The sequence below is a fragment of the Nuphar pumila genome, chromosome 1 (assembly GCF_984573655.1).
Source record: "Nuphar pumila chromosome 1, dmNupPumi1.hap1.1, whole genome shotgun sequence".
Taxonomy (NCBI): Eukaryota; Viridiplantae; Streptophyta; class Magnoliopsida; order Nymphaeales; family Nymphaeaceae; genus Nuphar; species Nuphar pumila.
Genome location: NC_143249.1, coordinates 142,125,968 through 142,148,985, shown reverse-complemented (window position 1 = coordinate 142,148,985; position 23,018 = coordinate 142,125,968).

Sequence of the window (23,018 nt, the reverse complement as noted above, 5' to 3'; positions counted from 1 at the left end):
CGTCCAAACTCCGAAAGTCCCATCATGGTTTCTTCACTCAAGGATTCCGTATGGTCGTCCCCTTCAGGTTATGGGTTAAGCCTGAACCTCGTGCCTCGAGGTATTTTTCCTTTTTCAGGTTTGGGTTAAACCTGAGTCTTGTTTCGATGAGGTGTTTTCCTCCAGTCCCATCATGGTTCTTCCCATCGAGGAATCCGTACTTTGTATATCCATCCAAAATAAAATCCTACTTAAGCTTCATCTCATGAGGCGTTTTCTCAAAAATGTCCCATCAAGGTCCTCGCATATTCTTTCCCCCATTCAGGTTATCTTGAGATATCTTCGTCCCATCCAGGTTAAGGGCTAAACCTGAGTCATTCAAAAGGTTGACCTTGTCTCGCCCACGAGACTTGATCTAAATTCTTATCTTTCATCATTTCGGGATCTTCATCCAAAAGTCCCATCACGATTTCCTCATTTCTATTCAGTCTTATCATTTTCGAGGATTTCGTCTCCCCCAAGCCATTTAGGACAATGCTTTAAGCCTAAAAAGCAGTAAATTCCTCCACACCCAGTTCAGATCTGCTGACTGGGGCATTTTTCAAAATTTGGAGTATTTTCTTTGCCACTAAGCTTGGCTTTCAACCGGCTTAGTAGCAAAGAGGGGCATCTGTGAACACCCCAATTTTTTCAAAATCTTTTAAATATTCCCTTTTTGCCCCTAAATTCATTTTTTTTGAGCAAATGGGTCATTTCAAATCTAAATTTCAGTTCATTTCTCAAGTTTTACTGAAATCAAATTCATTTCATATGTTTAAATTGATTTCGGATCTGGATCCATTGTCCAGATCCAAGTCTAAGTCCCCTTGTTCAAATTTTAAATTAAAATTATAGAAAATACCAAGAATAGTCTTTAAAAAGATCGGACAGTCCATTCGACATCCGTTTGGATCCATCACATTGTATGTCTCGATTCAAGTGTCAAAACTCGAACATTTTCTCAAAACCTCGGGTCCAAACCCATTCTTCTGAAGAAATTTCCCTGAAATGGTCTAAAATTTTCAAGAAAATACTTTTGTAAATATTCCTTTTAGAAAAATACAAAAAAATTAGGGTTTTTGTTTTTTCAGATCTTCATTCCAAAAAAATACAAAAAAAATAAAAATACTCAGAAAAGATCAAAAAAATTCAAAAATAAATGAAGAAAATTGCAAAATGGTTTTTAGAAACCCGTTTTAGAGAAAACTTTTTGGAGAGGCCCTTCCGTGGAAAAACCATATTTTTATTTTAAGAGTCGAGTTAGGGTTTTGAAAAACCCTAACTCTCGCCATCTTCCTTGCTTCACCTCAGCCGCCTCTCTCTCTCCTCCATGGCCGAACCCTCCTCCGCAAGCCACCCATCGCCAACAGCTCGATCTCCAACCATTGATTCCCCAACCGCATCCTCCTTCTTCCTCCTTAAAAGGGGATTCAAGAAACCCTAAAAATTCATCGCCTTCACCCCTCCACCCTTCAAGCATCTGTTTTTTTTTCCTTCCCCATTTCCTCTGAATTGTTCTCCTTCTTCCCCTTTCTTCTTTCTCTCAATTTCCTTCCTCTGGGGCCGCTCCCTTAAGTAGCTGAAGACCGACTGCAATTCGGAAAGGCCACGAAGTCTCAGATCCGTCTCTCAGAGTCCCTGCAAAGCCACGAAGGAGACGATCCCCCCCCCCTTGTAGGACTACAGAAGACGACTGCCTCTTAGCAAGATCGCAGGAAGTTCTATCTCTCTCTCATACCGAACAAGTAACTAACTCTTCCCTTGCGGATCCTTTTCAGAGATACCTTTCATTTTATTCCTCTTCTTAACCATTTCTTCTGATTTCTCCCCATCGACCAAGGGAAGTCGACCCTATAGCAGAAATACCATGGAGGTACGTTCTCCTTCTTCCCCTTTTAATCTGCTGAAGAAATATTTCTCTAGTTACAGTGTTGCTTCGTTTTAAGTTTCATTATTCTTCGTTGTCATTTTTTTTATTATTATTGAGGCACGAATGATAGGGTCGACCTGCATATAGCAGGATCGACCCACCAATGGTTGCTACATCAATGGAGTAATCGAACGCCAACATTTACTTTGTTCCTTTCTTCTAAAATTCTTTATGTTAAAGCAATATTAACTTATTCAGCATTTTTTTTTCTCTCTCATTTGGACTTTCTGTTAATATTATCGATTTTCATTTCTTTACCTTATTTTTGACTTCTTAGTTTCCTATTTATTCTGACAGTCCGTTTATGCTTAAATTCCTGTTTTGATAAGGCTCGGTGATCGTTCTCTTCCTTTTGCTACTGATTCATCATTGTATCTTCATTATCTGCAGTCATTTCTATTTCAAGTTAACATATAGTCAAATTTCTGGAAGAATTTCCTTTGATTCATCATCATTTTTGTTTCACGACATCTTCATTCTTTTTTTTTTTACTTTATTCTTTTTCTCTTTGGTTCAGTTGCCTATGATTCTCTTTATTTTTAATATTTCCTGTTTTGCGTCATTTTCTGCATCTTCAGGTGTTCATGCCATGGCATTTGTCCATTTTATGTTTTGCCACCAGTAGATTTTCTATAGATGCTTCATTGTGACATTCATCTCATCCTGTGTTATGCAAACTGTGGGTGATTCGTTGTGTATAAACTCCCTGCGTACAGTCTTATGATTTCCTATATAGGATTTCCTATGCTTCGCCTGCCCCAAACTCATTTCTAAATGATGATTCGGCAAAACCCAATTTAACATATAAGTTATTTCATTGGTGACTAGTTGTAGCGTTATCACCTCGGCCTTCTGGGATGGTAAATTCTGCAAGAAGGGATGAGGTTGAGTCAACCATCGGTGGTCAGGCATGTGCTGATTGATCAGTGACTATTGATCCTCAAATATCTCTTGTGTTTGAGAGGGAGGTAGTCCGATTTTCAGAAGCATGGCTGCTAGTGAATCTTATCGATCCATCTGCAATAAATTTTTGATAAAGGTCGAGATTAGTGGGATAAGGACAATGAATATTCTTGTCCTCAGTAAGGAAGGCGATTGAGAATCCCATCGTTTGGTGAATGATGATATGTCTAAGTTTTCTCTCATTGCAATCATTGAAGTTACGGGTGTTAATACAGTTATTCCTTTCCGCTTCATATAATGGAATTAAAGTTTTTTTTTTTTTTAGGATGTTTCAGATCAATGTCTCTCTTACTTTATGGCTATTCAATCCTTTTTCGTAGGGTATCATATCTTCCTATTAAAACTTTTCTTTAATGCATCTGTGCTTTGTCATTTCAAACTAGTTATACTATCTCAAGGATATCTTTTGGGTTTTTGCTTGCACCTACGAAGCTGGAGAAGGCGTGATGAACCAATCATCTGTCCAGCTTGCCTTTGATCCCTTAAAATTAGCTTCTAAGGATGATATATGGTTGGTTTAACTGGAAATTCTGGGCGACGCCTCCTGTTGAGAGATCAAGGAAAATGTTTAATATCTTGAAGTTGGAGGGTTGACGCTGGTGTTTAATCCATTATCAGGCCTTCCCCGAGAATAACATTATTTTTGGGCATCATCACCAGGGTGTATGCCCCCAACCTATGAAGGCCCTTGAAGAGAATACTAATGTCCCTCGGGATTGTTCGAAGCAAGCAAGCATAAGCAGAACAATCTGAGGAAGTGGGTCATACAAGTTTTTAGGCACAGGGATAAGCTGCTGAAGGTGATTTGCTCGCAGGGATCTGAGAGTTGGGGAAATAGGTCTATTAATGGAAGTTGCCAAAAGCCCCAACAAAATGTTTCAGGATCACTCTCCTCTGGAACAGAGAAATAGACAGGTATTGTTTCTCGTGTCAATGCTAAATCTGAAGCCTGCAGAATATAAAATGAGCCAATGGCGCTACAGAGGTAACAGTCACAAACTCATTGTCTTTGGTTTTGTTTCTATGTGGTATTATAAACAATATATTTGTGGTCAGCGTTCTCTTTTATTTATTTTCTGTAGTATCATCTCCTCTTACTGATCACATTATTCTCCAGCAGCAAAACCCTGCATCCCCTACTACTATATTTTCATTTTTTTTTTTTTTACATTTGCATCCTGTGCATATCTATGTATTTATAATAGCCTCTATACACAACCTCCTGTTGAAGAATATAACAGGTGCATAGCAAAGGTGATATAGAAAACCTCCAATGTGAGTTTGATTTCACGGCTCCATTTCTGAATTCAGTAAAAGAGGGCCCTCCAACAAATTAATTTCATTCCCTATGATGAGGAAATTCCTATACTCCAGCCTGTACAAGGGGTAAAGTATAGGAGTTCCAGCCCTTGTCCAGTATCCTATAAATCCTTAGCTCGTTGGTGAAGATGATGGGGTCAAAATGATGAAAGTAGAAGGAATGACAAAAGCTCACTCTTCCCCCTGCACACGGATGTCAGTCAAGTCACGTTGCGATTGGATTTTCATCAGGTGAAGCTCAAAATAACTACTGGGGATCTTGATCAGTGTTGGTTCAGTAAGTTAACAAATGATTAATTCCTTCTGCTTACTTTCTGTATTATGCATATATTTATTTCTAAATAAGAGGTCATGTGATATGTCTTGCTCTGGTTTGAGCATTTATGTAGCTCCATGTAAGAGATCCTCTACAAAATAGAAGTATATACCAGATTTGAGAAAATCATAACTGCTACCGTCCTCTACTTCACTCTCCTGCTGGCACCTTATTGTTATCATCGCAAAATTTTTAACTTTTGCGAGTCAAACTGACCTTTGAAATAGTTTTTGAAAATAACTCGCCTCCGTTTTTAAAATGCGGAAAAATTCCGTAGAATGGGACTCGCCTGTCGATACGAGGTTCAACTGTTCCTGCCACCTTTAACAGGGGTAATTGAACCAAGGATCAATCTTATGCTCTACTCTATTCAACTTGTCTAAATCATATTCTAATTTCTAAATGCACATAGAATCAGGCATGTGCTATGAATTTTCAGAAAATGCACATTTGAAAACATGATGTTTGCTTTGAATGATTGAAATATTTAGAAAATGTAAATCTTGGAAATGATATCACATGAAAAATCGTGAAATGGGATTTGAAATGTACTTCTGAGAGAAGTAAAAATCGATTTTGAGGAATCCTTGACATTTGGTGAAAATCGATTCTGAGAGACTTGGTTTCTCTGAATTCAAACTTTGAAATTGAAATTCTAACTTAGAAAATTTGAATTTGGAACTTGGGAAATACTTGAAATATTCTTTGAAATTCAATGCTTTTGGGAAAATCGATTTTGCTATAAGACTTAGGAGATTTTGAGGAATTCAATTTTCTTGACTTGGATTTTGAATTGGAGTGGGCAAATGCATGAAATGAATGAATATGAATTTGAGGATTTGAGAAATACTTTTTTTTGTATTTTGAGAAATGCAGTGCATTTTGAAGTTAGCCTAAGAGTGTAGGCTGAATGTGGCTAATGTGAAGATCATAAATCTAAGTATTATTCATATTCTGACTATGGCCATAAATACGAATTCCACCAAGTTTATAAACTTCATAGAAGCTATTGCATGTGCCATTCGTGTAGACCATAGTGAGTTTGAATATGCATGAATCATCATCCATCACACATTAACATTATTTAAAAAAATAAACTATATGCAATGCTGCCTAAGCTAAGCAGGAAATGTAAATTCTTATTCCAAAGTTTAATTTAGTTTACATCACTATTGAAAATTAAATACATGAAAAATAAAGTCTTCAATGTACCTGCAAAACTAGAAAACTTTGTTAGTGATGATATGTTGGCTTTTCTAGATTTATCCAGCAATATCAGAAAATTGTTGGATTTTGCTAGATATAAGCCTTTTTGCCATGATTCCCTTAAATCAAAATTGATAAAATATGAAATAAAATTAAATAAATATGAAAGAGAAGATATGAAATTTCGAAATTGGGGTCAAAATGACCAAAATACCCCTAATAACAAGACTATGGCCTTGAAATTAGGGTTTTCAGAAAGATATTTGATAAAATGCAAGTTTTGAAATTTGAATGGAATAAACTAAGCTAAATATGATGTGACATGATTAAAAATAAGTAAATTAGGGTTAGGGATTTCGAAATTGAGGTCAAATGACCAAATTGCCCCCGATAGCAAGACTATGGCCTTGAAATCAGGGTTTTCTGAAATAGATTTTGGTAACAATTTGGGTTTTATGACCTAAATGAAATCAAATAACTACAAAATTAAACCTAAAGTATCCTAAGATTCTTATGAACATAATAAAACCCTAAAACTACATGCTTATGCACGAAAATCCAATAATATCACAAAAGATATGATTTTAACAGTGTTTTTGGAATTCTTCGGGTACCCTGTTTTGCAATTTTATTAATTCAGACATCAAATGGATTCCAAAATTCATCAAATTCGGTACCTGCACTTGTTATAACTCTAATGTCGAATTGGAATTATAAAAATAATTTTTTGACATTAAATTAATCTGAAAATTGCATTAAACCCTAAAAATATGCTATTTTTGACCTAGTTCACCAACCAGTCTCAGTCCAAGACCCGAACCAGGGGTCAAATCTCCATGAAAATTTATGCAATTTTACAGAAACTAACTAAGAAGAAAAACAGAGATTTCCCAATTTACAGATCGGAAAAAGCATCTCCGGTTAGGGAGAAACCCTTCCGGCAATCTGAGCTAAAATATATCACTTTTAACAGGGATTAAAACAGTTGTTTCAGATTGAAAATACAAACATAAATAGCAAACCTAAACAAAAATCTCTAAAATTTTAATAGTAAACAGTAGACATAAAAATAGCAATACTCACTTTTTACAGATCATGAATCGGATCTGTGGTTTGGGATTTATGACTAACATAAGTCTGATTAGGGTTTTGGTAAACCCTAATGAGTTTTAAATTCAAAAACAGATTCTCTGAAAGGGGAAAAATACTAAACAGTGATCAAAAAATCCGAAAATTTCACAGCAGACAGATCTACTCAATGTGAATCCATATCACTTTACGCGATCTAAAATCGGATATACGATGAGAGAAATATCATAACAGCAAGTTACCTTCTTGATTTTAACCACGGTTTTAAAGCTTTAAAAACCCGATTTGATGTCTGATTTTTTTGACATGGTTCCCGAAATCCAAAACCTCTGATTTTTCTACAGTAACTCAATATCTCATGCATGCATCACATATAAAAAATCAGAAATAAACAATGAGTACTTCATATCGAAATAACATTATCTTTACTGTTCTAAACCTAAAACACACAGAAATTTAAGAAACTTGGAAAACCATGCATTAACTAATGTAAATCAATAAAATAAACCATAAAACAGTAAATAAAAATTATTTCTATGCTATAGAACGTAAAACAAACATGAATAAACCATGAAAATAAAATAAAAATAGGGAATCAAAGGCTGGAATTTGATATCACCTTTAAAACATAGATTTAACCCATTAAAAGGGTAAATCATATATTTTATTGGTTAATAATGTAAAGAATCATATTAAAATTAATTCTAATGGATTAAAATCCCTATAAATCACCCAAAACAGAGTTAGATCACCTTCTTGGATCGTTCTTGCTGATTCTTGAGGTGAAACCATGGTTGAATCCATGAAATAGGAGGTATTAATGGCTAAAATTGATTTAAAACTATTAAAAACATGAAATAAAAGCTAAAAATTAAACAAAATAATTACCTTAAGGTGGATGCATTGGAGGAAGGGCTGGAGAGGAGAGAGAAGCTCCAAGAATCCCAAGGAGAGCAAGTTGGAAAAATCGACCCCCCTATGGAGACTATTTATAGAATTTTTTTAGGTTTAAAAATTGGGAATTTTGAATTTTTTGGACTCTAACAAGGGGGGCGATTTTTGGGTGGAAAGACCTAACTACCCCTAGCCTAAATTATCTAAACTAGTGCCTAATTAACCCCTAGACTTTCCTAAAAAATCCCCAAATGTAATGCCACTTGGCATTTTCTACATTTGGCTTTTTAAAACACCTTTAAAAACCTTTAAAAACACTAGTTTTAAAAACTAACTTTCAAAAATGAGTTTTTTCAAAATGGTTTTGACTCTTCTAAACCTCTAACACTAACCAAGACATCAACTAACCCTAGTCTAGCCCTGAATGACTCGAATATGGCACCACCCCGAGTGGGCCCTACTTGAGTTTTTCAAAAAGCGATTTTAAAACTTGAAATTGAAGGAGTTTTCAAAAGGATTTTCAAAGACAAACTTTAAAGTTATAATTTTTAAAATGGCATAGGGTCCTAACTAGGTTAGAACTCCTCTTGATATGGTGCCAACTGAGTGGGCCCACATCGAATTTTGAAGAATTTTGAAATAAACACTGAAAATGGCTTTGAAAAAGGGTTAAAATCGACATTTGGAATTCAAGATCTTTGAAAATAGGGTCTCAAGCGAACTGGAACTCCGAGTTAGAGTCCTGAACTCTTAGGACTCTGAGATTTTAAATTTTAGAATTCAAATATAAAATTTTTTGAAAGATTTTACCAAGAAATGATGAAATAAGTCAGAAAACACAGTCAGGGTTAGACTCCTAACTCGACCGAACTCTAAAATAGAGTTTTGAACTAACTAGACTCTGTAAAATGACCTAAATTTTGACAATAATCGAAAAAGACTGAAAATGGAAGTAAAACAGATTTCAAAACAGACTCCTGACTGGATTAGGACTCTGGGACAGAGTCCTGATCGGACTGAAACTTTCAAAACTTTGAGAAATTTGATGAATAGAGGAATTCAGAAGCGACACCACCTCAATGGGTCTCATCTGTGAATTGAAATCGATTAAAATTTGAATTTGAAATGAATCCAGATTGTTTCCTTGAGAAAATATTTCGAAATATAAAGTCCTGGGGTTGGAAAATGACAGACTATTGAATAAAAACCCAGGTTTTGAAATTGATTTTGAAATAAAAGCTTTAAAATTCAAATCTGGATTGAATGTTTTGAAATAGGAGTGCTGGATCTCGAAAATGAAATGCAATGACATGCAATGTTATGCAATGCGATGGAATGATATGCAGAATACATGCAATGATATGCAATGACACATGAAATGGACAAACACTGGATGAGGGTGAAAATTTGGGGTGTTTACAGATGCCCCTCTGTTATCGTCGCAAAATTTTTCCCGTCTTCCCTTCCTTGCGGAAGAGAGAGGGAAATGCTTTCGCGATTCAAACTTGACCGGATTTTGGAAATTGTTTTGAAATACTCGCCTCCGTTTTTGAAAATTGCGGGAAAATCCATGGGATGGGGCTCGACCTGTCGGTACGAGGTTCGACCATTCCTGCCGCCTTTAACAGGGGTAATCGAACCAAAGACCAAAATTATGCTTGACTTAGTAAAATCATTGAAATTATGTTCTATCCTAAATGCACAGAGAATTCAGGCATGTGCTATGAGATTTGGTAAAATATAAGCTGGAAAACTATGATGTATGCTTAGAAAACATTTGGAGTTGAAAAGCGTTTCTCAGGAAAAAGATGGAACTCAATCTCTCAGGAAAACTCAGACGAAGAAGGTTTGAAATCTCGAGAAAGTTTATAAAGAGTTAGAAAATCTTGGAGAAGTGAGAATCGCGAGAAAATCTTGAGAAAGTTTATAGAAACTTTAAAAATCCTGAGGAAATGAGAATCTCGAGAAAATCTTGAGAAAGTTTATAAAATCCCGAAAATCATGAAGAAATGAGAATCTTAGAAAAATCTTGAGAAAGCTTAGAAAGACTTAGAAAAATCATGAAGAAATGGGAATCTCAGGAAAATCTTGAGAAAGTTGAGAAAGATTGGGAAAACCATGAGGAAATAGGAATCTCAGGAAAATTTTAAGAGAGTTTAGAAAGACTTGGAATATCATGAAGAAATGAGAATCTCAGGAAAAGATAAGGAATTCTTGAGAAAAGATGAATATTTGAAAAGGGAAGCATTTGTCAGAAAAACTCGGATTTTTGAGAATTTTCTTAAGAAAACGATAGAAAATTTTATAGGAAAAATTCATTGGAGAAGGAAATTCAAAACTTAGGAAATTGAATTCCTGAGAATCTTGTCTTTTGAAATGTTGGAAAATCGATTTCTGATTCTTGAGAAATATGAAAATTCCTTTTGAAAATGGATCTTAATAAAATAACTTTTTAAGGAAGATCACAGGAGAACATTTGATTTGGGAAATCCAACTCCGAATATCATCATAGTTTCTTGAGAAAATCGATTCCATGAAGTGAAAATCTTTTGAGAAAATCATGAGAAAACAAATGATGCAGATGATATGAATGAATGAATGCACTTTTGAAAAGATTTCTGAAAATTTTATTGGAAAATGTGGATTAAGCCAAAGTAAATCCTTCATATATTCTGACTGTGGCCATGAATATATTCAGGGTTTATTTGAGTTAATTCACAATATTTTGAACACATTGGAAATATGAGGTGCATTTTCAAGATAGCCTAAGAGTGTAGGCTCAGTGTGACTGGTAGAAAGATGATGGATCTGGGTCTCGTCCATATTCCGACTAGGGCCGTAAATATGGACTCCACCGAGTTCATCAACTCTCTAAGAGTTGGTGCACGTGCCATTCGTGTTCATCCACGGTGAATTTAGAAAATTAAGATATATGCATCATATAATCAGGATATTACTGAAATCAAACTATATGAGGTGTGGCTTAATCTAAGCAATAAAAGTAAATCTTATTCCAAGGTTTACATTGGATTGTTACATTGCTAACATAAAGTAAAAAAAAAATTTGAAATAGAGCCAAGGAATCAGCATCTTCTAGATTTTCCTTGGATTTAGCAGAGTCCACTAGGTCCTTTCCTGTTGAAGGTTCTGCAGAGGATCAATTATCTCGACTAAAGCTTCTGAAGGCCAGCTGATGGGCTGGATTGAAAATAGGGAAAACAGCGGTGGCTCTCCTGCGGCTGGGCTGGAGTGGCTGAAGAGGGATCTGGATAGCAAGTGGCTGGGGCTGAAATGGGTTGGCTGGGCTGTGGCTGAAGATCTGCAACTGTTGGTGATGGTGGAAGACCCTCCAGCTAGGGCTGAAGAAGGTGAAAAACGACCCCTTTTCCAACTTGAGAGCCCCCTGCAAAGACCCAAAACGTCTCCAATTCTTCTCGGCTCCTCCTCCCTTGCCAAAACCTTCTAAAACAATTTTCCTCCCTTCTCCATCGGCTACCTCCCCCCTTCTTAAAGAATTTTGAATCCCCCCTCCAAAAAGAAAACGCAGCCCCTTTCATTTATGAGGTTCTGTTACCTCATCTTAAAAAAATTTTTGAAATGGCCGTTTCAAGAGAGGCGCATTCCTTTTCTTTTTCAAATTTTGGTTTTTAATTCCCTAAGTTTTAGACAAAATCAAATCTATTGCTTTAGGAAAATTCGGCTGTGCCATTTAAGGCTGCCTCTTTCTAAGAAAAAAAAAATAAATTTATTTAAACAAATAAAAAGAAATAAAATAAAAAAAATGAGAGGCTTTTATGGAAATGCCACCTCAACTCACTTTTAAAATCCTTTTGAAAATAAAGTTTTGTTTTGTTTTTGAAAGTCTTTCATTTTCAATTGGGGTGCCACATGTGTGTGGGTCTACTAACTAAAGAAAAATAAAAATAAATAAGAAATGAAAAAGACAATTTTGCAAATTGGTACGAACTCCAGGTGGGTCCCATTTGAGAATAAGATACTTACCTGAGAGTCTGAGTATGATGCTAGTTCAAAGGCGGGTCCCGCTCCATTTATTTGAAAATACGAGATAAAACATTATTTGTTTTTCAAGAATTTGGAAAAATTGGGTTTTCAGGGCGAAAATATGGATAAATGTAGAAACAAAATTTGTAAAGAGATTTAAAATCTTTTGCAAAAAGTTTTGAGATAAAATCTTTAAAATCAATATCCAAATATCCAGATTGTTTTCTTGAGAAAATTTTTGTAATTCAAAGTCCTGGGGGTAAAATGGGAAAGATTGGCAATTTTAAAATCTCAGGGTTTTTTAAAAAAATCAATTTTGAAAAGTTTAAAAATCAAATCTGGATGGACAATTTTGAAAATTAGGAGTTCTGGATCTCAAACTGATATGCTATGCAATGAAATGATGCAAAGTGTTCATGCAATGCGATGCAAAGACATGTTTCAGTGAAATGTCACTCTGAACCAGGAAGTGGAAATTCTACTTTCTTCTCCAAGAAAAGGATTTTGAAAATTTTCAATTTGAAGATGTCTCTGAACCTAAATATAGAAATTTTGAGGCTCAAGAATGAAATTTAGGACTTTCTGCAAGGTTCAATCTTGGAAAATGACTATTTTGCCCTTCATTGCTTCTGGAGAACTGAAATGTGCCGATTAAGGGCAATGTCAAGAATGTGAGTGAAAATTTGGGGTGTTTACACCCACTTTGCTGCTAAGCCGGTTGAAAGCCGAGCTTAGTGGCAAAGAAAACACACCAAATTTGGATTATAAAAATGCCCCAGTTAGATGAATCTGACTGGGTATGAAAGAATTAGTTCAAGTGATGATGGTAGATATGAAATGGAGAATAAGGAGAAAATTTTATTTCAAAAAGAAATGAGATTCAGGTTTTGCCGTTAACCTGGATGGGACGGGAAATACCTTGTATGGAACGAAGCTCAGGCTTAACCCTTAACCTGATTGGGAAATGAAATACCTCATCACGTGAGGCTCAGGTTTGTACCCTTGACCTGATTGGGCAGAAAATGGACGGAATCCTCGAAAGAAGAGACCGTGATGGAACCTTCGGATTTTCGCACAATGAATCCGATAGGGGTTTTTGCAAAAGGAAGGAAATTGGGGTCCCTAAAGTTTGAAAAGGGATTGATTTTGGGCGTCTCATTGCTGAGACTAATTAACTTTTGAAATTGCCTTTTGCTGCAATTGGTGGCTTAACCTCAAGCCGAAATTGGACTGTCTATGGTGGGACAGTGGGGACACAGGAAAGTGTGCGAATCTGAGAGCCCGTGCGCTCAGATTATACCAATAGAAGGGAAGAAATCTTAAAAACTCCCGTTATCAAGTCCTTAAAAGGGATAACAACTGATGTCAGGATGCGCCAAAGATGAACCTCAAGCTCTCGCCTCACGCCAGGATAGCTAGAAAATATTGTGAAAATGTTGAAAATTGTTGTTGATTCAAAATAATTGAAAATGATGCACATTGTTTTGAAAGTATTCCCTCTTTTCTACCTGAAGTATTACCTCCAACTGGGCTTAACTCCGTAGAATCAAGATTCGAATTCAAATTGCTTGTGATTGGCTTTCTTTCAAAGAAGCTATCAATTTCCTTGATATGGACGGGAAAGAAAGTATTCTTGATATTGCGAGAGCTATTGTTGAGAGAATATTGATAAAAGAATTTCACAAAGTTAAAGAAGATTCTTGATAGATTTGGCAGTCTGATATCCTGGGATTCTTTTCTCATGATGATCTTTCTGCACTCTCTTTTTAGCAGATTGGAGCTCTCTTGGATTTTTCGGGAATTACATCATCCTTCATTTTGGAGATGTCCTGACTTTTCTCTCTTTTTGGGAAGGGTATGTCACAAACTCCTTCATCTCAGAGATGTTTCGATCCTTCTTTTCTCTCAGGGATTATCGTGATAGTTATTGGCTCATTGGTTGGGAATCTCTTGATGATAGCTGGAATCAAATATCTTTTAGGGTTTGTCGGTAGGCTCATCACACTCGCCTTCATCTTGACGGTGATCTGAACTTTCCCTGGAAAGATCCGTCACAAACTCCGTCATCTTGGAGATGATCCAAATCTTCTTTGGCCCCGGGGGTCGACTCGCTTAATTTGCCTTCATCTTGACGACAATTGAGAGATCCCTTTTGCAGATATTTAATTGCAGCTTAGGTGATTGAGGAGATATGAAAATTGAGTGGATTTTTCTGTATCACCCAGGATATTTTGACTGCTTTATTTTTCAAGAATGGTCTTTAAAAATGTGCCATTGACTGTGATCAATATCAATCACTCAGGGCTTTGCAACAACATTGAATTCTCTTTGCTGGCCATATCGCGGATTTATTCTTCATCCTTTTGGTTGGCCAATAAAAAGATTTTGAACTTTGAATCCTTTTTCGTGAAAGCATTGCCCTTTCGGAAGTAATAGTGGAGGTATTCTGAAGTAATAATTTTGTGCAATAAAGATTTTTGAAATCAACAAATATTTAATGACAAATTGGCAAAATTTTCTTGAAATCCTTTTGCGAAAGCGAGCATTTGAAGCACAACGCAACACATCCATGACAGAAATTCTCTTCTCCTTTTCCCAAAGGAGAAGATCCAGAAATTGGAATTTGGGAATTACTCCTCTCTTCCCTGAAGAGGAGGTGTTTGCAAAATGAACTTTCGAAGAGAAATTAAGCTTTCGTCAAAACTTCCTAATATTAGGCTTCTCTTATGGAAAGGGGCCCGGAATTGGTGAGGTTGGTAAATTGGTCATGAAGGAACGAGTTCATCACACTCTCCCTGAAAAGAGGGTCCTTCATGATGAAATGGCCTAGTCTGAAATTATGGTTACAAGGAAAACGAACTTCCGTCGAAGCTCTCCCTGACCTAAGAGTTCCTTGTATGAAATTGGAATTTTGTTTTGCAAACGGTTCACAAAGGCACGAGTCCCTTCAAACTCTCCCTAAAAAGGATCTAAGTGAACGAATTGGATAGCATGCGAAAAGAGCGAGCTCCCTCGAACTCTCCCTATAAAAAGGGTCTCTCGCAAGAGAATTTTTTTTTTTTTGGAATTGGGTATTGGGTGACCAAAAGGTCGAAATTTAGAATTTTGAATTTTGAATTTTTGAAATTGGAATTTTGATATTTGAAATTAGAAATTGGAAGTTTGGAATTTGATATTTGGAAATTAGAAATTGGGAATTTTGGAGATTGATATTTGGAAATTGGAAATTAGAATTTTGGAATTTGGAAATTGATATTTGGAAATTGGAAATTAGAATTTTGGAATTTGGAAATTGATATTTGGAAATTGAAAATTAGAAATTGGGAATTTGATGAGTGATCAGCACGAAGACTAAACTCAAGAAGTCGACTGACATGACCATTCAGTGGAACACTAACACGAGTGCTCGATTTTGAAAGGATACCGGTATGCATACCGGTTTAAAAATGTACCAGTTTGGATACTGGATTTTGGTTCAGTTCTGGTGATTGTCTTTCAATCTTGAATCGTTAGGAATTGTGATGGGATTGATAGTTGAAATCTCAATACTGACCAGATTGTTATTAATGCGATTGTATGCAAATGAATGCAAATTGATGCACATGAATGCACAAGTGCGTGAAATGAGAGATTTATTTATCCTGCCTGCATATAGGGTATTTGTAGATAAAAACAAAATTTTAAAATGCCTCAGTGTAACTGGGAAAAAGAATTTTGATCATTATTGAAGAAAATTTGGAAGAATTACAAAGAATAGGAAATTGTTCAAGTATAGATTTTTTTCAAATGTCAAGCGTTGATGGGATCTGGTAATTCTATTCCATCAGCATTGATGAGCCGATATGAATTGCGAGGTAGTGCCTCTTTGACAACATAAGGACCTTCCCAATTTGGCGACCATTTGCCACCTGGGCAGTGCCTGAGATAAGCTGTTGATCTGAGCACTAGATCATTGACCCGAAATTTTCTCTCAATGACAGATTTTGCATATTGTCGGGCTATCCTCTGGCGATAGGATTGAGCATGCTCTGCTGCTCTAAGCCTTCTTTCATCGAGCAAATCAAGTTGTACCAGTCGCTGTTGTTGATACTGATCAAGAGGTAATTCTAGAAGTGATGCAAATTTCAGAGCAGGTTTCTGAACATGTAGAGGCAGTACTACTTCAGTTCCGTAGACAAGTTCTGATGGAGTAGCATTCGTTGGAGTTCGAATGGTGGTTCTATATGCCCACAACGCATCATGAATCTTTTCATGCCAATCACGGCCTGTTTCCAAGGTTCGCTCCAGGATTCAGATCAGAATCTTGTTGGTGGCCTCTGCCTGACCATTCCCTTGAGGATAATAAGGAGCGGAAAAATGATGATGAATTTTGAACTTTGAGCAGAATGTCCTCATTCTCTCATTCTTGAAATGACTGCCATTATCCGACACAATATCATGTGGTATACCGAAATGGCAAAGGATATTCTTATGGATGAAAGAAACCACGTGTCGACCTTCTACTGTGTGTAGAGTGACTGCTTCTACCCATTTAGTAAAGTATTCTATTGCGGCAAGAAAATATTTATGACCATTGGAGGCTGAAGGAGTGATGGGGCCTATAACATCGAAAGCCCACATGGAAAATGGCCATGGCGAGACGACAAATTGCAAGTATGTCGCTGGCGCATGAATGGAAGGCGCATGCATCTGACATTGAACGCACTTCTTCACAAAACGATAGCAATCAATCTTGTTGCATAGTTTTCCAATAATATCCTGCTCGGATGATTTGTTTGACGAGAGTCTGATAGCCGACATGACCACCGCAAATGCCTTCATGTGCTTCTTGCACAACTTCTTTGGCTTCTTCTTCATCCAAACATCTGGAATACTCAGAACTGAATCCACGACGATAAAGGACGTCGGCAAGAATAAAATATCGAGCAGACATGCGTTGAATTGCTCACTGCTCTCTCTTTGATAATTCTGGAGGAAATTCGCCAGTTTTAATGAAATTCTTGATATCATGATACCAGGGCTTCTTGTTTTGCTCAGTCTGGTTTATCTGCTCTACTGGGACGAAAGCGGGTTGATCAAGTCTGTCAATTTCAAATGAGCGACAAGATTCTCCACTCCTGAAAGACATGATGGATCCCAGATTAGCTAAATTGTCTGCAACTTGATTGAAATCTCTCTTGATATGAAAAAGTTGGAATTCTTCAAATTTGTTGGCAAGAGCTGAGACAATCTTCTGGTAAGGAAGTAATTTCTGATCTTTTACTTGTCATTCGACTAGGACTTGATTGACGACGAGCAAGGAATCGCCATAAGCATGCACTCTTTTGACATTGAAGTCCTGTAGAATTTTCAGACCTTGTATCAAAGCTTCATACTCGATCATATTGTGAGTGCACTGAAAATCCAGTTTGAGAGAAAAGAGAATCATCTCTTTCTCTGGTGTGATTAGTAGAATTCCGATTCCTATGCCTGCCATATTCTTGGAACCGTCGAAGAATAAATTCCAAATTGGGGATTGTTGAATATTGCAGATCCGCTCATCGGGGAAATCATCCTCAGTTTTAACATCCTCTGCTAATTGGTCTGCAATTGCTTGGCCTTTGATAGATTGCTGAGAGACATATTCCAAGTCGTATTGCATTAATAGGACTTGCCATTTGGCGATTCGTCCGCTGAGAAATGGTTGTTCAAGAATGTACTTGAGAGGATTTAATTTAGATAGAATCTTGACTTCAGACGCCAATAGATAATATCTCAATTTCTGACACATCCATACCAGAGCTAAACACGTCTTCTCTATCTGAGAGTATTTCTTCTCGTAATCAATAAAGGTCTTGCTCACATAGTAAATGGCATGTTCTATCAAGCTGCCTTCTTCGTATTGCGCCAAGAATCCGCCGCAAGCAACTTGATTAACTGAAATGTATAGCAATAGGGGTTTCCCTAATTCTGGCGGCTTTAAAACAGGAGGATTGAGAAGATATTTCTTGATGCGTTTGAACGACTGCTGACACTCTGGTCCCCATTCGAACCTCACTCCTTTTCTGAGCAAATGATTGAAAGGCTCACATCTCATGGCCAAATTAGAAATGAATCGCCGAATTGATTGCATGCGTCCTTGAAGGCTACGCAATTCTTTGAGATTAGTCGGGGGCGGCATGCCAATGATAGCTTTGGCCTTAGCGGGATCCATTTCTATCCCCTTCTTGCTGACCAAGAAGCCTAGCAACTTGCCTGATTTGACTCCAAAGACACATTTTTGTGGATTGAGTCTTAGCTTGTAAAGAATGAGTCGCTTGAAGACTTGATTAAGAGCTTCGATGTGATCTTCCTCTTCTTTGGATTTCACCAGAATATCATCGACATATGCATCCATAGTCTTGTGCATCTGATCATGGAAAATAACAGTCATAGCGCGCTGATAAGTGGCTCCAGCATTCTTGAGCCCAAAAGGCATAACCGTATAACAGAAAGTGCCCCATGGCGTAGTGAAGGATGTCTTGGATTGGTCACGAGTGGCTAACTTGATCTGATTATATCCGGAGTATCCGTCCATGAAGGAGAACATGGCATGCCCAGCCGTGCTATCAACTAGGAGATCAATGTTTGGGAGCGGATAGTCATCCTTTGGAATGGCTTTATTGAGATCACGGAAGTCGATACAGATTCACATTTTACCATTCTTCTTAGGAACTGCTACGATATTCGCCAACCAATCCGGGTAATCAATTACTCGAATGAATCCTGCTGTAAGCAGATCCTCAAGTCCTTCCTTGACATGTTGCTCGATTCGAGGATCCATTTTTCTCAACTTCTGCTTGACTGGTTTCGCCTCAGGCTTCAGAACGAGGCGATGCTCCACCGATTTCGGATCTAAACCTGGCATATCCTCATAAGTCCACGCGAATACTTCTTCATGCTGCTTGAGGAAATTAGTGAGCCTTTCTTTCTCTCCTGGACTCAAACCACTGCCAATCTTGAGGATTCTAGGATCGTCTTCTGATCCGATATTGATATTCTCAGTCGGATCTTGAACTAAGAATGATGGCTCATCTTGCTTCTGAACCGATGCAGTTCTTGAAGAGCTGAATCGAACTCTGCGGATTCTTCTGACTGCTTTGCAGTCTGACTACATTCTGTTCTTATTCTGACCTGATGAATTATTGCTGATTTCGAACAGGCTTTTGGATTAAAGACGAGCTTCTTGATAGATCGGGAAGACATTCTGAAAATTGGAGGATAAATTGATTTAGGGAAATTGCTCATCATGAAATAAATTGCTTTTATTGAAAGTAATTGGAAAGATAAAAGAGCAAAATGATTTCAATTTCGTGAAGATTTAATATTCAGGAGTAAAGAGACAAATGGCACCAAGATAGACAAAGGAAACTGGCAACTTTATTGAAAGATAAAATTAATCAAAATGACAATGATGAGAATGGAATGGGATATCATCCCGACAAAAGAATAGAAAAGGAAAGACAAATGAATTCTTCTAATGCGCTCCCTTAATGAAAACAGTCCCTTTCTGAGATCTTCGGCCATTAAAGCCCAATCCGGTCCTTTTAGGGCAATGCTGAGGAATCACTGGTTCAAGACGACCATCTTCATTTTTGCCTAGGCCTTGAAAAGGCTGGTAGCCGTGCTTCACTAGTAAATCAAATCCCTTTTTAGCTTTCATAAATTGGGAGAATAGAGGATGATCCTTAAGTGTGATGTAATCAATTCGTCCTCCAATCTTGAAGAACTGTGGACCTCCCCATCGGGTCGTAGCCACCGTATGCTCGGGTTGCTCTGTCATCTGTATTATTCTCGAATTCTCTTCAAAGCTGACCTCTTCGATACCCCTAATGCTAGGGATATCAGTAGTGAAAGAGGGCTTAGGAACCATGGGCTGTGCTAGCCTCTGCTCCAGATCTTCGCCTAAGACTGTCGTGATCATACCACCTTTTGACCACTTGATGCACTGATGCAGAGTAGATGGTACTGCGTTTGTGTTGTGGATCCATGGTCTCCCGAGAAGCAGATTATAAGTGGGCGGCACATTGACCACGTGAAAGAGAATTGAATGGACCGAGTAGTCAATGAAGATCTCTAGGAAGATTTTTCCTTTCGCTGTTTGGCCATGATTGTCGAACCCATAAATGGTGATTGGATCTGGAATGTATTCTTCTTCTTTAATGCCCAAAGCTTTGGCGGTCATTTTCGGACATATATTGAGGCTGCTGCCTCCATCGATCAGCACATGAGGAACTGTCATCCCTCTAGTTAGAACCACAACATACAAGGCATTGTTGTGAAATACATGAGGTTTAGGGAGATCCTCATCGGAGAAAGTAACTGGAGCATTAGTCATGGCCTGATTGACTATGTGGGCCATGTCTTCCAGAGTTATGCTTGGTTTCACCTTGATTTTCTGCAACAGATTATTTAATACTTGCTGATGTTTAGCGGAAGCTTGGGTTAAGTCCAAAATTGAGACATTGGATAATGCTGTAATAGGCTTTAGAGTGGATGTCCCGCTTTTCTTTGGGGTGGACTTAATGAGATGCTTAGCGAGCCATGGCATACTTCTGGCTACCTCGGAAGATACCCCAGCGGGCTTGTCAGATACTTTCAATTTGCCGAAAGCTGAAATAAGGTCCATCTTCTGGGCCTTGGACTGAGCCTGTTGCAATATCAGAACCCGATGTTGAGCTTGCATATCATTTTCAGAGCATGGCCTGATATGCTCCTGTGGTTGAAACGACTGTTCGGTAATGACTACTGTAGAATGACAAGGAAATGGCTCTTTTAGAATATCTATATTTTTATCTTCCGCACCTTCTACCAGAAGATTTTTATCAATAAGGTCCTGAACAATGTTCTTCAAAACGAAGCAATTCTCAGTGTTGTGCCCCACTGTTCGATGAAACTTGCAGAATTGGTCTTTGAATTTTCCCATAGGAGCGGAAGGATCGACCAGCCTGGGCAATTTGACCATCTCCTTGGTCAACAGGTACTCGAGCACAGTCTCGAGTGATTGATCTAATGGAGTGAACTTCCTCTCATAGCTCCATCCTTCGTGCTTCACTTTCTCTCGGGGTTTTGGTCCCTGCTCTAGCTGAAGCGGCTTGCTGAATTGCGGGATCGACTTTCCTTTCTAGTCATTCTTGTTTGAACATCTTGCCCCATAACAGAAGTCTCTATTCTGCCCCTTGCGATGATTCCGTTTATTACTGACAGAATTAGTGAAATGAGTCTTCTTTTTCAACTCATTCTGACTGCTGTTCTTGGTGAAAGTGAAACCTTCGTAGAAACCATTTTTCATGCTTAACTCGAGCCATTCGGCCCGCTCTGTTAACTCAATAAATGATCTGGATGGCGCAGTAGAGATGAGGCCTTTTAGAGGCTGCGAAAAATTGCTTAGAATCAAGGACAAAGCATGCCCTTCTGATATGGGGTCTCTTATCTTGTTGCAAGCTGACCTCCAGCGGTGGATAAAATCTTGGGCCTTTTCATTTTCTCTCTGTTTCAGGCCACAGAGGTGGCTGAGGGTCGGGAGCGCCTCAGCATTGAACAGAAAGCGCTCAATGAACCTATTCACCACCTTATCAAATTCTTTCAGCTCTATGGGGTTGATGTGCTCCGAATACCATTTAGTTGCCGTTCCTTCCAAACTGCGAGGGAAGCAAAGGAAGAGTGCCCGATTGTCACGCTTGAATCATGAACATTCAGCGAAAAACATGGCGAGGTGAGCTTTAGGGTCGCCAGAACCATCAAACTTGATAAATTTTCTAGGGAGATTATCCAGATTGTCGTCCCCATCCAAGCCATCATATAAGTCTTCGCTGGTGAAGACTTTCTTGCCCTTGTCGCGGGCCTGCAGATCTTTGACCATTCTCATCATATCTTTTAATTGTGACTGAGTAGGGTCATCAACAGACTGATTTTTGGATTTGTAAGCCGACCTCTGGCCCTGAGTTGACCTTTTGAATTCATGTTTATTTTCACATTCCTTGTCAGCATCGTCAGCTGATTCTGACTCATCAGATACTTCCTTATGACGACTCTGCTTTTTGATACTTTTCACACTCTTGGCGGCATGACCCTTATCCTTCTGCTCAGTGCTGGCTTCAGCTTGCTCTGCCAGCATCTTGGTCATCATTTTCTTGAACATGACGTACATTTGAGGATCAATGTCATCCTCAACCTGTTGTCCTTGATTTTTAGCTGATCGGGGGGAATCCATCTCTTCTTCCGAAGCGATCGAGTATGCCACATCTTCGATTGATGAGGTTTTCTTTCCGGATCTTATATGAACCATCGGGTATCACAAATGTTCTCTTGAATATTGCTGATGCTCTCTGCAAGGTAGAACTGATGGTTAGGCTTCTGAAGGAAGTTTGGTTGGAGGAAAATATTTGTTGAGAATTTTGGTAGACAATTGAAATAATATCCCATTATTAGGGATTGAGTCGTCGCTGGAGTTACGACAATTGCGCTGCTATTCTTTGCAAAATAAACAACTGGAAGTATGCCTTGTTACCTAGGCGAGGTCGTCAAACCAAGATAGGATGAAATTTAAAGGAATTTTATTGAAGAAAAGGACATGATTTTATTAATAATAGACTCGACAAAGGGGAGGGGGACAGACAATTTTCCACCACTCTTGATAATCAGAGGACACTCGAGGACCAGGAAAAATAGTGAGAGTGACAAAAGAATCCCAGCCATGTCTGGCAGAATGATATGCTCCGGACCACTGATCTGATGCGAGGTCGAATTCTGGCAGAACCTCTGATAGTGGACGAATCTCTACGCGCTTCTGCCTCTGAGAGAACTGCCTGACGCACCGCTCTGGATGATAGTATGCGCAGAAGAACGGGCCAAGTAGCCTGAACCGCTTGCCATAAGCGTAGGTATATCTGGGAGGTGATTTCTGACGATCGAAGTAGTCGCATACGACTTCTTCCTCCTGAAGGTTGTCGATCAAGAACCGGTATCGCGCAACTGGAAGAAGCTTCTCTCCATTGTATCTGAATGAACTGGCTCGGGCGGGCACATGCCGGAGGAACCAAGATTGCAAGGCATAGGTGCACCCTTCGACTAGGATCGACTCTTCGAGTGCGAAACGAGTCAACCCTCGGTATAGAAAGGCGAGTGCGGCCATGGCTATCGAGAGGCGGCTGGTCTGTCGACTTCCCCATCTCCTTAGAAGCTGAACTATTCTGATATCCATGTAATTCCGTCCATCGGGAAAGAAAGCTAATCCCACCGTGCACAGAACCATCGCGTGCT